The sequence below is a fragment of the Ranitomeya variabilis genome, chromosome 4 (genome assembly GCF_051348905.1).
Source record: "Ranitomeya variabilis isolate aRanVar5 chromosome 4, aRanVar5.hap1, whole genome shotgun sequence".
Taxonomy (NCBI): domain Eukaryota; kingdom Metazoa; phylum Chordata; class Amphibia; order Anura; family Dendrobatidae; genus Ranitomeya; species Ranitomeya variabilis.
In genome coordinates, this window is record NC_135235.1 from 290,938,383 (window position 1) to 290,955,669 (window position 17,287).

The following is a 17,287-nucleotide window of genomic DNA, read 5'->3' on the forward strand; positions in this document are numbered from 1 at the left end:
TCAGATAGTGAGAAACATTTTCACTGAAACAATGAGCAAATGAACTAGCAAGACTTAGCTTCTCAAGGAGGAGACAGGTCACAAGTGAAGTCCAGGAGAGATCAGAACCAGTACTGAATACAACGACAGCAGGCAACCAGTAAAGGTCCAGGTGAATTAAATAGGAACAAAAATAGCAGGAAACGGGACAGCTGAGCCACCTACAGACCAGCCGTATCGCTAAGGGCCACAAGAGGGAGCCCAAGAACAGAACTCACACAGTACCACTCATGACCACAGGAGGGAGCCTGAGAACGGAATTCACAACAGAAAGCAGGGTGACCTGTAGTTACCTTGAGTTGCGGTGATGCGCCCTCTTCTGGATGTCCTCATGAACTGGAGCCTGGGAACGTTTCCCACGCTCGAGTTCATATGAGGACATCCAGCGGAGGGCGCATCACCGCAACTCAAGGTAACTACAGGTCACCCGGCTTTCCATTCCCCGGGGTTTTTACAGGCACGAGCACTGCTTTAGCACAGCTTCTGGCTGTAAAATGATTTAACCCCTTCAGATGGATTTACTTCGTGGGACTTGACCTGAGCGACGGAAGGTATGAGATATTGTTGTTTTTTTATTTTTCCTTTGTTACAGGACGAGGGTCTTCAGGTGGATTACCAGTATAATAAAATATTACAACAACCTGTGTCTTTATTTCATTAAAGTACTTTGTAATAATGTGTGTGTTTTATTAACCATTTCATACTATTGGATTAATAATAGATAGGTGTCATAATTGACGCCTCTCCATTATTAATCTGGCTTAATGTCGCCTTACAATAGCAAGGTGACATTAACCCTTTATTACCCCATATCCCACCGCTACACGGGAGTGGGAAGAGATTGGCCAAGTGCCAGAATAGGCGCATCTTCCAGATGTGCCTTTTCTGGGGTGGCTGGGGGCAGATGTTTGTAGCCAGGGGGGCCAATAACCATGGACCCTCTCTAGGCTATTAATATCTGCCCTCAGTCACTGGCTTTACCACTCTGGCGGAGAAAATTGCGCGGGAGCCCACACCAATTTTTTCCGCCATTTAACCCTTTATTTTACAAGCTACAGCGCCCACATTTTGCACATACACACTACTAACATTAGTAGTGTGGAATATGCAAAAAAAAAAGGGATATGAGATGGTTTACTGTATGTAAACCATGTCTCATATCCTGTCGGGTTTGGGAAGGAGAAATTAAAAGCCGGCAATTGAATTACCGGCTTTTCTCTAACACCGCTGCGTATTTCTCGCAAGTCACACTGCTGGTCCGTGTGTAATCCGTATTTTTCTCGCCCCCATAGACTTTCATTTGCGATTTTTTTGCGCAATACGGTGACAAACGCAGCATGCTGCGATTTTCTACAGCCGTACAAGACCGTATATTACGGATGCGTAATATACGGCAGATAGGAGCTGGGCCATAGAGATTCATTGTGCCATGTGCAATGCGTATTTTACGGACGTAGTTTATGCGCTCATACGTCCGTAAAACTCGCTAGTGTGACGCCGGCCTAACACTGATGTTATGTGACTGCTATTTGGATTGGGTGCCAAACAGATATATAGCCAATATGACTTATAGTGGGTTATACTAGTACCATGGTCTTGGTCTATATAAATTCACTGGTTATGCCGGGGACTTACTTGTTTCTAAACTAGGGCCTCTTTTTTGTTCTACTTTTGCGTTATTCTGTGATTTATTGTGTGAACAGTATTTATAATAAAATGTACAATTTTAAAATTTTCTTCATGTAGGGAACTCTATTTTCTTTGTGTTTAAATACCATAGAAAAATATCAGCCCATCCTCATCCAGGACAGAGAGAGGATTGTTTTCACTTGTCATCTGTGTACAATTCGTTTTATCACTCAGCAACTATTAATCATTTACAGGAACATTTTCTGTTTCCCATCTTACAGAACTGCAATATGTTCATAAAAATCACATGCCACTCTGATGGTCTATATACTGGTGGTCCGTATACTGATGGTCCATATACTGATGGTCCATATACTGATGGTTATATACTGATGGTCCATATACTGATGGTCTATATACTGATGGTTATATACTGATGTTCCGTGTACTGATGGTCCATATACTGATGGTTATATACTGATGGTCCATATACTGATGGTCCATATACTGATGGTTATATACTGATGGTCCGTGTACTGATGGTCCATATACTGATGGTTATATACTGATGGTCCATATACTGATGGTCCATATACTGATGGTTATATACTGATGGTCCATATACTGATGGTTATATACTGATGTTCCGTGTACTGATGGTCCATATACTGATGGTTATATACTGATGGTCCGTATACTGATGGTCCATATACTGATGGTTATATACTGATGTTCCGTGTACTGATGGTCCATATACTGATGGTTATATACTGATGGTCCATATACTGATGGTCCATATACTGATGGTTATATACTAATGGTCCATGTACTGATGGTCCATATACTGATGGTTATATACTGATGGTCCATATACTGATGGTCCGTATATTGATGGTCCGTATACTGATGGTCCATACTGATGGTTATATACTGATGGTCCATATACTGATGGTCCGTGTACTGATGGTCCGTGTACTGATGGTCCATATACTGATGGTTATATACTGATGGTCCATATACTGATGGTCCATATACTGATGGTCTATATACTGATGGTCTATATACTGATGGTCCGTGTACTGAAGGTCCATATACTGATGGTCTATATACTGATGGTACGTATACTGATGGTCCATATACTGATGGTTTTATACTGATGGTCCATATACTGATGGTTATATACTGATGGTCCATATACTGATGGTTATATACTGATGGTCCATATACTGATGATCCGTATATTGATGGTCCGTAAACTGATGGTCCATACTGATGGTCCATATACTGATGGTCCATATACTGATGGTCCGTGTACTGATGGTCCATATACTGATGGTTATATACTGATGGTCCATATTCTAATGGTCCGTATACTGATGGTCCGTATACTGATGGTCCATATACTGATGGTTATATACTGATGGTCCATATACTGATGGTCCATATACTGATAGTTATATACTGATGGTCCGTGTACTGATGGTCCATATACTGATGGTCTATATACTGATGATCCGTATACTGATGGTCCGTATACTGATGGTCTGTATACTCATGGTCTGTATACTGATGGTCCATATACTGATGGTCCGTATACTGATGGTCAGTATACTGATGGTCCGTATACTGATGGTCTATATACTGATGGTTATATACTGATGTTCCGTGTACTGATGGTCCATATACTGATGGTTATATACTGATGGTCCATATACTGATGGTCCATATACTGATGGTTATATACTAATGGTCCATGTACTGATGGTCCATATACTGATGGTTATATACTGATGGTCCATATACTGATGGTCCGTGTACTGATGGTCCATATACTGATGGTTATATACTGATGGTCCATATTCTAATGGTCCGTATACTGATGGTCCGTATACTGATGGTCCATATACTGATGGTTATATACTGATGGTCCATATACTGATGGTCCATATACTGATGGTTATATACTGATGGTCCGTGTACTGATGGTCCATATACTGATGGTCTATATACTGATGATCCGTATACTGATGGTCCGTATACTGATGGTCTGTATACTCATGGTCTGTATACTGATGGTCCATATACTGATGGTCCGTATACTGATGGTCAGTATACTGATGGTCCGTATACTGATGGTCTATATACTGATGGTTATATACTGATGTTCCGTGTACTGATGGTCCATATACTGATGGTTATATACTGATGGTCCATATACTGATGGTCCATATACTGATGGTTATATACTAATGGTCCATGTACTGATGGTCCATATACTGATGGTCCATATACTGATGGCCTATATACTGATGGTCCATATACTGATGTTCCGTGTACTGATGGTCCATATACTGATGGTTATATACTGATGGTCCGTATACTGATGGTCCATATACTGATGGTTATATACTGATGTTCCGTGTACTGATGGTCCATATACTGATGGTTATATACTGATGGTCCATATACTGATGGTCCATATACTGATGGTTATATACTAATGGTCCATGTACTGATGGTCCATATACTGATGGTTATATACTGATGGTCCATATACTGATGGTCCGTATATTGATGGTCCGTATACTGATGGTCCATACTGATGGTCCATATACTGATGGTCCATATACTGATGGTCCGTGTACTGATGGTCCGTGTACTGATGGTCCATATACTGATGGTTATATACTGATGGTCCATATACTGATGGTCCATATACTGATGGTCTATATACTGATGGTCTATATACTGATGGTCCGTGTACTGAAGGTCCATATACTGATGGTCTATATACTGATGGTACGTATACTGATGGTCCATATACTGATGGTTTTATACTGATGGTCCATATACTGATGGTTATATACTGATGGTCCATATACTGATGGTTATATACTGATGGTCCATATACTGATGGTCCGTATATTGATGGTCCGTATACTGATGGTCCATACTGATGGTCCATATACTGATGGTCCATATACTGATGGTCCGTGTACTGATGGTCCATATACTGATGGTTATATACTGATGGTCCATATTCTAATGGTCCGTATACTGATGGTCCGTATACTGATGGTCCGTATACTGATGGTTATATACTGATGGTCCATATACTGATGGTTATATACTGATGGTCCGTGTACTGATGGTCCATATACTGATGGTCTATATACTGATGATCCGTATACTGATGGTCCGTATACTGATGGTCTGTATACTCATGGTCTGTATACTGATGGTCCATATACTGATGGTCCGTATACTGATGGTCAGTATACTGATGGTCCGTATACTGATGGTCTATATACTGATGGTTGTATACTGATGGTCCGTATACTGATGGTGTATATACTGATGGTGTATATACTGATGGTCCGTATACTGATGGTCCATATACTGATGGTCAATATACTGATGGTCCGTATACTGATGGTCTATATACTGATGGTTGTATACTGATGGTCCGTATACTGATGGTGTATATACTGATGGTCTATATACTGATGGTCCGTATACTGATGGTCCATATACTGATGGTCAATATACTGATGGTCCATATACTGATTGTCCATATACTGGTGACTCGTATAGTGATGGTCCATATACTGGTGACCCGTATACTGATGATACATATACTGATGATCTGTGTGGCATCTGTTTTTTTTTCTGGCACCCATCAGAATTCAGAGTCAAATCAGAGCATTGAAATACAGAATCACAGGAACCAATATCATATTAGTAGTCATCGAGATCAACTCATAAGGCTACTATAGGTAATGACATATAATGCTTCTTTCTAATTATTCAAACCACAAAAATCAAAGCATAAAATCATGTCAAAGAAAGGTAAAAATACATTTTATTAGATCATTAATAAAAGATACACAAGGACTGTGCACGAATTTGTATATGACAATCAAGAATATGTAATTAACACAACCAGAGCAATTAAACAGGAGCAAAGGTGCACCCACTAGAATGTGTAGCGCCACAGGATAATAATGGGCATATATGGAGAGTCTAGGCTCAATAGCAACCAAATAACCAGTGTTTCCATCAAGTTGGGGGATGCAGCCCCCCGAGGAAACCGAGGGCGAAACGCGCGTTGGGGCGCGTGTGTATGCACGTGGACGGGAATAATGGGTAAGATCACTTGATGGGAACACTGGTTTCAGGACATGTTGGGGCTCTTTGCTGACTGTTTTTGATTGACCATACCTATGTTGCCAAATACTCATATAGATTGAACTAGGGAATAGGTTGTATAGCCTGTGTCGCACTAGCATTCTTGGTTCTCTATTATTTGGTTGCTATTGAGCCTAGACTCTCCATATATGCCCATTATTATCCTGTGGTGCTACACATTCTAGTGGGTGCACCTTTGCTCCTGTTTAATTGCTCTGGTTGTGTTAATTACATATTCTTGATTGTCATATACAAATTTGTGCACAGTCCTTGTGTATCTTTTATAAATGATCTAATAAAATGTATTTTTACCTTTCTTTGACATGATTTTATGCTTTGATTTTGTGGTTCAAATCAGAGCATGCCATAATTTTTTTCTAATGCCGAATACAGCTGAGAAAAAATGCCCGGATCTGCTCTGTCTCACTGAATAACATTGCCCCAAGTGCTATACGATTTTCTTCTTTCATAGCACTCGTTATATGCCAGTGTGAGAGACCTCTAAGGCTATGTGCACACGATGCGGAATTAGTGCGGATCCGCAGCGGATTTTTCCGCGCAGAAACGCTGCAGTTCCACACAGTGATTTACAGTACAATGTAAATCAATAGGAAAAAAAAAAGCTGTGCTAATGGTGCAGACAAATCCGCACTGAATCCGCTGCGGATTGAAAAGAAGTAGCATGTCACTTCTTTTGTGCGGAACTGCAGGGTTTCTGACCCCTTCCATTATAGAAATCCGAAAGGGTAAAAACCGCAGAAAATCCGCACAAAATCCGCATTAATTCCGCATCAAAACCACACAAAATCCGCATAAAATCCGCACCTGCGGTTTCTGCCAGGAGAAGCGGATTTTGTGCGGAAAATTCTGCACCCCAATCCGCAACGTGTGCACATAGCCTTAGGGTTCGCTCACACAATGGAGACATAAATTAGACGTGTGCATTCCAAGAAAAACATTGGATTGCACTGGGGTAAATGTTATTCAATGAGGCATTGCAGATCTGCAATTTATTTCACATGCCGATTCAGCATGAGAAAACAATTGCAGTATGCTGAGAATTCATCCAATGATCGGATTGCACTGGACCATGCAAGACTGTGGGTGCGAGTGAAACATTGGACTGCACTCGGATGTCATCTGAGTGCAGCCCAATGTACTCACCCAGAGTCAATGGGAAGGTTGAGGTTGAGCCCGCTCCACACAGGGCAGGTGTGGATCAGCTCTAGCAGGGGAGAATGTTGAGAGTTAGATTCAGCAAAAGCAGGCGTTGGCTGATGGGAGTATTCATCAGCCGCCACATGCACTATAAATAAATAAATTGAGACAAAATGATGCGGGATCCCCCTGTGTTTTTGATAACCAGCCAGGCAAAACAGACAGCTGGTGGCTGATATTCTTAGGCTGGTAAGTTGTCACGGATATTGACACTCACCAAAGCCTAAAAATAGCAGCCTGCAGCTGCCTTAGAAAAGGCGCATCTATAATATGCCTCTTAGGGTATGTGTCCATGTTCAGGTTTGCTTCAGGCTTTGGTCAGGATTTTATGCAGGTAAAATCATGACCAAAAATGCACCTGAGGTCACTGGCAGGTCACCTGCGGTGTTCCTGCGTGTTTTGCTCATTGTAGCAACATGCTGCGTTCTGAAAAAACACAACGCATGTGCGTTTTTGCGGGAAAAACGCATGCGTTTTTTAATGCACAGTGGAGACGGGATTTCTTTAAATCCCCTCCACTATGCTGTAACATCTGGACGCTGCGTTTTTGACGCTGCGGCTCAGCGCTGCATCTAAAACGCAGCGTTTCCTGAACATGGACACATACCCTTACAGACACCTCTCCATTACTAAGATGTGGGCTTGATGTCACTAGACAATACAAAGGTGACATCAACCCCACAAATATGAACCCACTTGCCACCACCACAAGGCAAGTGGGAAGATCCGGGCAAAGTAGGGCGGCTGCGGGCTGCTCTTTTTAGACTGGTGGGTAGGCAATATCCATTGCCCCTTACCAGCCTGAGAATACCAGCCCCCAGCTGTCTGTTTTAGCTTGGTTGGTTATCAAAAATGAAGGGGGGGGCCCACGTCGTTTTTTTTTTATTATTTATTTAAATAATTAAAACATACGGCATGGGCACCCCTCTATTCTTGATAGCAAACCTTGCTAAAACTGAGAGCCGAGGGTTGCAGCCAGTGTCTGTCAGCTTTGCCTGGCTGGTTATCAAAAATATAGGGGAACCCATGTTTTTTGTTTTTAAATTATTTATTTATAGCGTAGGTGGCGTCTGATGAATACCCCCATCAGCCGCTGCCTGCTGTCGCTGTTATCAGTTGAATACAGCTCTCAACATTCTCCCCTGCTAGTGCTGATCACAGCATGAGCAGGGGACAATAATGTGAGTTGTCTTCAGCACCCGGCAACGGGGAACAGCACGAACAGTACCGCTGATTCCCAGGTGCCAATACGTGTGGTACTGATGATTTTTTTCAGTACCGGATATATCAGGACATGTGAAAGAGCACTAACCGTGTGTCTTCAGCATGCTTGAACAATATGTTGAGTCCCAGCGGCTGCAAGTTTCACGTTTGTTATATAGCTGCAAAACATGCAGATATTCCATGTTTGTTAGGCAATCCTTGCCTGTGTTGCGGCTGTCTAACAACCGCAAGACGTGCAGCCGCGGGGACTTGAAGATATTTTGTAAGCATAATATTCATGCCCACAGGCGTATGCTTAGATGATAAGAGGGTTAGTTAGGGTAATCAACTGACTAGTCAGTGCAGGGTTGAAAGGAATTTCTACAGTTCTTTAGCAATCATAAAGGGGCTTGTTATAATGTAGGAAATGGTACAATATAGTCATGGTGGCGACTAAGTGGGGTTATGGCAGCTGTCAGATTCCCTGTAAGTTTGTTACTTATTTGCCTTGCATTTTGTTGGGGAAAGATCTGGAACTGCTCAATGAATCCAATTAATGCCAGGGCTACTACTGTTATGCGACCAAGATTCGCCAGCAATACAGGTAAAAGGGGTCGCGTTGTCACCCAGAGGATGTATGCCCACGATCAGTAAATGCTGCGGTTTTGACGTTGCATATTTATGCTAGATGTTACAGCATAGTGGATGGGATTTCTAGAAATCCCATGTGCACTATGTGTCTGTGTGCACCTGCGGATCACCCGCGGACACTGACGTACAGCGCATCTTTCAGATTTGCAGCTTGTCAATTTATCTTGTGGAGACACTAGTCTCCGCAACAGAAATTTCCACAATAAAATGTGTTGAATGCAGTAAATCAGTAAACAGAAAATACGCTGCATCAAAACGCTGCTACTTTCGGATCATGGGCACATTATTATTATTTATTATTATAGCGTCATTTATTCCATGGTGCTTTACATGTGAGGAGGGGTATACATAATAAAAACAAGTACAATAATCTTAATTAATACAAGTCATGACTGGTACAGGAGGAGAGAGGACCCTGCCCGCGAAGGCTCACAATATACAAGGGATGGGTGAGAATACAGTAGGTGAGGATAGAGCTGGTCGTGCAGCGGTTGGTTGATCGGTGGTTACTGCAAGTTGTAGGCTTGCCGGAAGAGGTAGGTCTTCAGGTTCTTTTTGAAGGTTTCAATGGTAGGCGAGAGTCTGATGTGTTGTGGTAGAAAGTTCCAGAGTAGGGGGGAAGAACGGGCGAAATCTTGTATACGATTGTGGGAAGAGGAGATAAGAGGGGAGTAGAGAAGGAGATCTTGTGATCTTGTGATCTTGCATGCACGAAAGTATCGGGAGACGAGGTCACAGATGTATGGAGGCAGCGTCGGACTGGAGAACCTTGGGCCCACCAGAGAAAAATCTTTCTTGGGGCCCACCATGCCGTTTAAAAATACCACACAGGATAGCTCCTATATACCACACCACACAGGAGAGCTGACAGATCCTCTATATACTACACCACACACGAGAGCTGACAGATCCTCTATATACTACACCACACAGGAGAGCTGACAGATCCTCTATATACTACACCACACACGAGAGCTGACAGATCCTCTATATACTACACCACACAGGAGAGCTGACAGATCCTCTATATACTACACCACACAGGAGAGCTGACAGATCCTCCATATACTACACCACACAGGAGAGTTGACAGATCCTCTATATACTACACCACACAGGAGAGCTGACAGATCCTCTATATACTACACCGCACAGGAGAGCTGACAGATCCTCTATATACTACACCACACAAGAGAGTTGACAGATCCTCTATATACTACACCGCACAGGAGAGCCGACAGATCCTCTATATACGACACCACACAGGAGAGCTGACAGATCCTCTATATACTACACCACACAGGAGAGCCGACAGATCCTCTATATACTATACTATACCACACAGGAGAGAGGACATATCCTCTATATACTACACCACACAGAAGAGCTGACAGATCCTCTATATACTACACCACACAAGAGAGCCGACAGATCCTCTATATACTACACCGCACAGGAGAGCTGACAGATCCTCTATATACTACACCACACGGGAGAGCTGACAGATCCTCTATATACTACACCACACGGGAGAGCTGACAGATCCTCTATATACTACACCACACGGGAGAGCTGACAGATCCTCTATATACTACACCACACGGGAGAGCTGACAGATCCTCTATATACTACACCACACGGGAGAGCTGACAGATCCTCTATATACTACACCACACGGGAGAGCTGACAGATCCTCTATATACTACACCACACAAGAGAGTTGACAGATCCTCTATATACCACACCACACAGGAGAGCTGACAGATCCTCTATATACTACACCACACAAGAGAGCCGACAGATCCTCTATATACTACACCGCACAGGAGAGCTGACAGATCCTCTATATACTACACCACACAGGAGAGCTGACAGATCCTCTATATACTACACCACACGGGAGAGCTGACAGATCCTCTATATACTACACCACACAGGAGAGCTTACAGATCCTCTATATACTACACCACACGGGAGAGCTGACAGATCCTCTATATACTACACCACACAGGAGAGCTTACAGATCCTCTATATACTACACCACACGGGAGAGCTGACAGATCCTCTATATACTACACCACACAGGAGAGCTGACAGATCCTCTATATACTACACCACACGGGAGAGCTGACAGATCCTCTATATACTACACCACACAGGAGAGCTTACAGATCCTCTATATACTACACCACACGGGAGAGCCGACAGATCCTCTATATACTACACCACACAGGAGAGCTTACAGATCCTCTATATACTACACCACACAGGAGAGTTGACAGATCCTCTATATACCACACCACACAGGAGAGCTGACAGATCCTCTATATACTACACCACACAGGAGAGCCGGCAGATCCTCTATATACTACACCACACAGGAGACTTGACAGATCCTCTATATACTACACCACACAGGAGAGCTTACAGATCGTCTATATACTACACCACACAGGAGAGCCGACAGATCCTCTATATACTACACCACACAGGAGAGCCGACAGATCCTCTATATACTACACCACACTGGAGAGCTGACAGATCCTATATATACTACACCGCACAGGAGAGTTGACAGATCCTTTATATACAACACCGCACAGGAGAGCTGACAGATCCTCTATATACTACACCACACACGAGAGCCGACAGATCCTCTATATACTACACCACACGGGAGAGCTGACAGATCCTCTATATACTACACCACACGGGAGAACTGACAGATCCTCTATATACTACACCACACGGGAGAGCTGACAGATCCTCTATATACTACACCACACAGGCGAGCTGACAGATTCTCTATATACTACACTACCCAGGAGAGCTGACAGATCCTCTATATACTACACCACACAGGAGAGCTGACAGATCCTCTATATACTACACCACACAGGAGAGCTGACAGATCCTCTATATACTGCACCACACAGGAGAGCTGACAGATCCTCTATATACTACACCACACTGGAGAGTTGACAGATCCTCTATATACTACACAACACAGGAGAGCTGACAGATCCTCTATATACTACACCAAACGGGAGAGCTGACAGATCCTCTATATACTACACCACACAGGAGAGCTGACAGATCCTCTATATACTGCACCACACAGGAGAGCTGACAGATCCTCTATATACTACACCACACTGGAGAGTTGACAGATCCTCTATATACTACACAACACAGGAGAGCTGACAGATCCTCTATATACTACACCAAACGGGAGAGCTGACAGATCCTCTATATACTACACCACACAGGGGAGCCGACAGATCCTCTATATACTACACCACACTGGAGAGCTGACAGATCCTCTATATACTACACCGCACAGGAGAGCTGACAGATCCTCTATATACTACACCACACAGGAGAGCTGACAGATCCTCTATATACTATACCACACGGGAGAGCTGACAGATCCTCTATATACTACACCACACGGGAGAGCTGACAGATCCTCTATATACTACACCACACAGGAGAGCTGACAGATCCTCTATATACTACACCACACAGGAGAGCTGACAGATCCTCTATATACTACACCACACGGGAGAGCTGACAGATCCTCTATATACTACACCACACGGGAGAGCTGACAGATCCTCTATATACTACACCACACGGGAGAGCTGACAGATCCTCTATATACTACACCACACGGGAGAGCTGACAGATCCTCTATATACTACACCACACAAGAGAGTTGACAGATCCTCTATATACCACACCACACAGGAGAGCTGACAGATCCTCTATATACTACACCACACAAGAGAGCCGACAGATCCTCTATATACTACACCGCACAGGAGAGCTGACAGATCCTCTATATACTACACCACACAGGAGAGCTGACAGATCCTCTATATACTACACCACACGGGAGAGCTGACAGATCCTCTATATACTACACCACACAGGAGAGCTTACAGATCCTCTATATACTACACCACACGGGAGAGCTGACAGATCCTCTATATACTACACCACACAGGAGAGCTTACAGATCCTCTATATACTACACCACACGGGAGAGCTGACAGATCCTCTATATACTACACCACACAGGAGAGCTGACAGATCCTCTATATACTACACCACACGGGAGAGCTGACAGATCCTCTATATACTACACCACACAGGAGAGCTTACAGATCCTCTATATACTACACCACACGGGAGAGCTGACAGATCCTCTATATACTACACCACACAGGAGAGCTTACAGATCCTCTATATACTACACCACACAGGAGAGTTGACAGATCCTCTATATACCACACCACACAGGAGAGCTGACAGATCCTCTATATACTACACCACACAGGAGAGCCGACAGATCCTCTATATACTACACCACACAGGAGACTTGACAGATCCTCTATATACTACACCACACAGGAGAGCTTACAGATCGTCTATATACTACACCACACAGGAGAGCCGACAGATCCTCTATATACTACACCACACAGGAGAGCCGACAGATCCTCTATATACTACACCACACTGGAGAGCTGACAGATCCTATATATACTACACCGCACAGGAGAGTTGACAGATCCTTTATATACTACACCGCACAGGAGAGCTGACAGATCCTCTATATACTACACCACACACGAGAGCCGACAGATCCTCTATATACTACACCACACGGGAGAGCTGACAGATCCTCTATATACTACACCACACGGGAGAACTGACAGATCCTCTATATACTACACCACACGGGAGAGCTGACAGATCCTCTATATACTACACCACACAGGCGAGCTGACAGATTCTCTATATACTACACTACCCAGGAGAGCTGACAGATCCTCTATATACTACACCACACAGGAGAGCTGACAGATCCTCTATATACTACACCACACAGGAGAGCTGACAGATCCTCTATATACTGCACCACACAGGAGAGCTGACAGATCCTCTATATACTACACCACACTGGAGAGTTGACAGATCCTCTATATACTACACAACACAGGAGAGCTGACAGATCCTCTATATACTACACCAAACGGGAGAGCCAACAGATCCTCTATATACTACACCACACAGGAGAGCTGACAGATCCTCTATATACTGCACCACACAGGAGAGCTGACAGATCCTCTATATACTACACCACACTGGAGAGTTGACAGATCCTCTATATACTACACAACACAGGAGAGCTGACAGATCCTCTATATACTACACCAAACGGGAGAGCTGACAGATCCTCTATATACTACACCACACAGGGGAGCCGACAGATCCTCTATATACTACACCACACTGGAGAGCTGACAGATCCTCTATATACTACACCGCACAGGAGAGCTGACAGATCCTCTATATACTACACCACACAGGAGAGCTGACAGATCCTCTATATACTATACCACACGGGAGAGCTGACAGATCCTCTATATACTACACCACACGGGAGAGCTGACAGATCCTCTATATACTACACCACACAGGAGAGCTGACAGATCCTCTATATACTACACCACACAGGAGAGCTGACAGATCCTCTATATACTACACCACACGGGAGAGCTGACAGATCCTCTATATACTACACCACACGGGAGAGCTGACAGATCCTCTATATACTACACCACACAGGAGAGCTGACAGATCCTCTATATACTACACCACACAAGAGAGTTGACAGATCCTCTATATACCACACCACACAGGAGAGCCGACAGATCCTCTATATACTACACCACACAAGAGAGCCGACAGATCCTCTATACACTACACCGCACAAGAGAGCTGACAGATCCTCTATATACTACACCACACAGGAGAGCTGACAGATCCTCTATATACTACACCACACGGGAGAGCTGACAGATCCTCTATATACTATACCACACGGGAGAGCTGACAGATCCTCTATATACTACACCACACAGGAGAGCTGACAGATCCTCTATATACTACACCACACAAGAGAGTTGACAGATCCTCTATATACTACACCACACAGGAGAGTTGACAGATCCTCTATATACTACACCACACAGGAGAGCCGACAGATCCTCTATATACTACACCACACAGGAGAGTTGACAGATCCTCTATATACTACACCACACAGGAGAGCCGACAGATCCTCTATATACTACACCACACAAGAGAGCCGACAGATCCTCTATATACTACACCACACGGGAGAGCTGACAGATCCTATATATACTACACCGCACAGGAGAGTTGACAGATCCTTTATATACTACACCGCACAGGAGAGCTGACAGATCCTCTATATACTACACCACACACGAGAGCCGACAGATCCTCTATATACTACACCACACGGGAGAGCTGACAGATCCTCTATATACTACACCACACGGGAGAACTGACAGATCCTCTATATACTACACCACACGGGAGAGCTGACAGATCCTCTATATACTACACCACACAGGCGAGCTGACAGATTCTCTATATACTACACCACCCAGGAGAGCTGACAGATCCTCTATATACTACACAACACAGGAGAGCTGACAGATCCTCTATATACTACACCACACAGGAGAGCTGACAGATCCTCTATATACTGCACCACACAGGAGAGCTGACAGATCCTCTATATACTACACCACACTGGAGAGTTGACAGATCCTCTATATACTACACAACACAGGAGAGCTGACAGATCCTCTATCTACTACACCAAACGGGAGAGCCGACAGATCCTCTATATACTACACCACACTGGAGAGCTGACAGATCCTATATATACTACACCGCACAGGAGAGTTGACAGATCCTCTATATACTACACCACACAGGAGAGCTGACAGATCCTCTATATACTACACCACACGGGAGAGCTGACAGATCCTCTATATACTACACCACACAGGAGAGCTGACAGATCCTCTATATAATACACCACACGGGACAGCTGACAGATCCTCTATATACTACACCACACGGGAGAGCTGACAGATCCTCTATATACTACACCACACAGGAGAGCTGACAGATCCTCTATATACTACACCACACAAGAGAGTTGACAGATCCTCTATATACCACACCACACAGGAGAGCCGACAGCTCCTCTATATACTACACCACACAGGAGAGTTGACAGATCCTCTATATACTACACCACACAGGAGAGCCGACAGATCCTCTATATACTACACCACACAGGAGAGTTGACAGATCCTCTATATACTACACCACACGGGAGAGCTGACAGATCCTCTATATACTACACCACACAGGAGAGCTGACAGATCCTCTATATACTACACCACACAAGAGAGTTGACAGATCCTCTATATACCACACCACACAGGAGAGCCGACAGCTCCTCTATATACTACACCACACAGGAGAGTTGACAGATCCTCTATATACTACACCACACAGGAGAGCCGACAGATCCTCTATATACTACACCACACAGGAGAGTTGACAGATCCTCTATATACTACACCACACGGGAGAGCTGACAGATCCTCTATATACTACACCACACAGGAGAGCTGACATCCTCTTCAAACTACACCACACAGGAGAGCCGACAGATCCTCTATATACTACACCACACAAGAGAGTTGACAGATCCTCTATATACTACACCGCACAGATGAGCCGACAGATCCTCTATATACTACACCACACAGGAGAACTGACAGATCCTCTATATACTACACCACACAGGAGAGCTTACAGATCCTCTATATACTACACCACACAGGAGAGCTGACAGATCCTCTATATACTACACCACACTGGAGAGCTGACAGATCCTATATATACTACACCGCACAGGAGAGCCGACAGATCCTCTATATACTACACCACACTGGAGAGCTGACTGATCCTATATATACTACACCGCACAGGAGAGTTGACAGATCCTCTATATACTACACCGCACAGGAGAGCTGACAGATCCTCTATATACTACACCACACAGGAGAGCTGACAGATCCTCTATATACTACACCACACGGGAGAGCTGACAGATCCTCTATATACTACACCACACGGGAGAACTGACAGATCCTCTATATACTACACCACACGGGAGAGCTGACAGATCCTCTATATACTACACCACACAGGCGAGCTGACAGATTCTCTATATACTACACCACCCAGGAGAGCTGACAGATCCTTTATATACTACACCACACAGGAGAGCTGACAGATCCTCTATATACTACACCACACAGGAGAGCTGACAGATCCTCTATATACTACACCACACAGGAGAGCTGACAGATCCTCTATATACTACACCAAACGGGAGAGCCGACAGATCCTCTATATACTACACCACACAAGAGAGTTGACAGATCCTCTATAT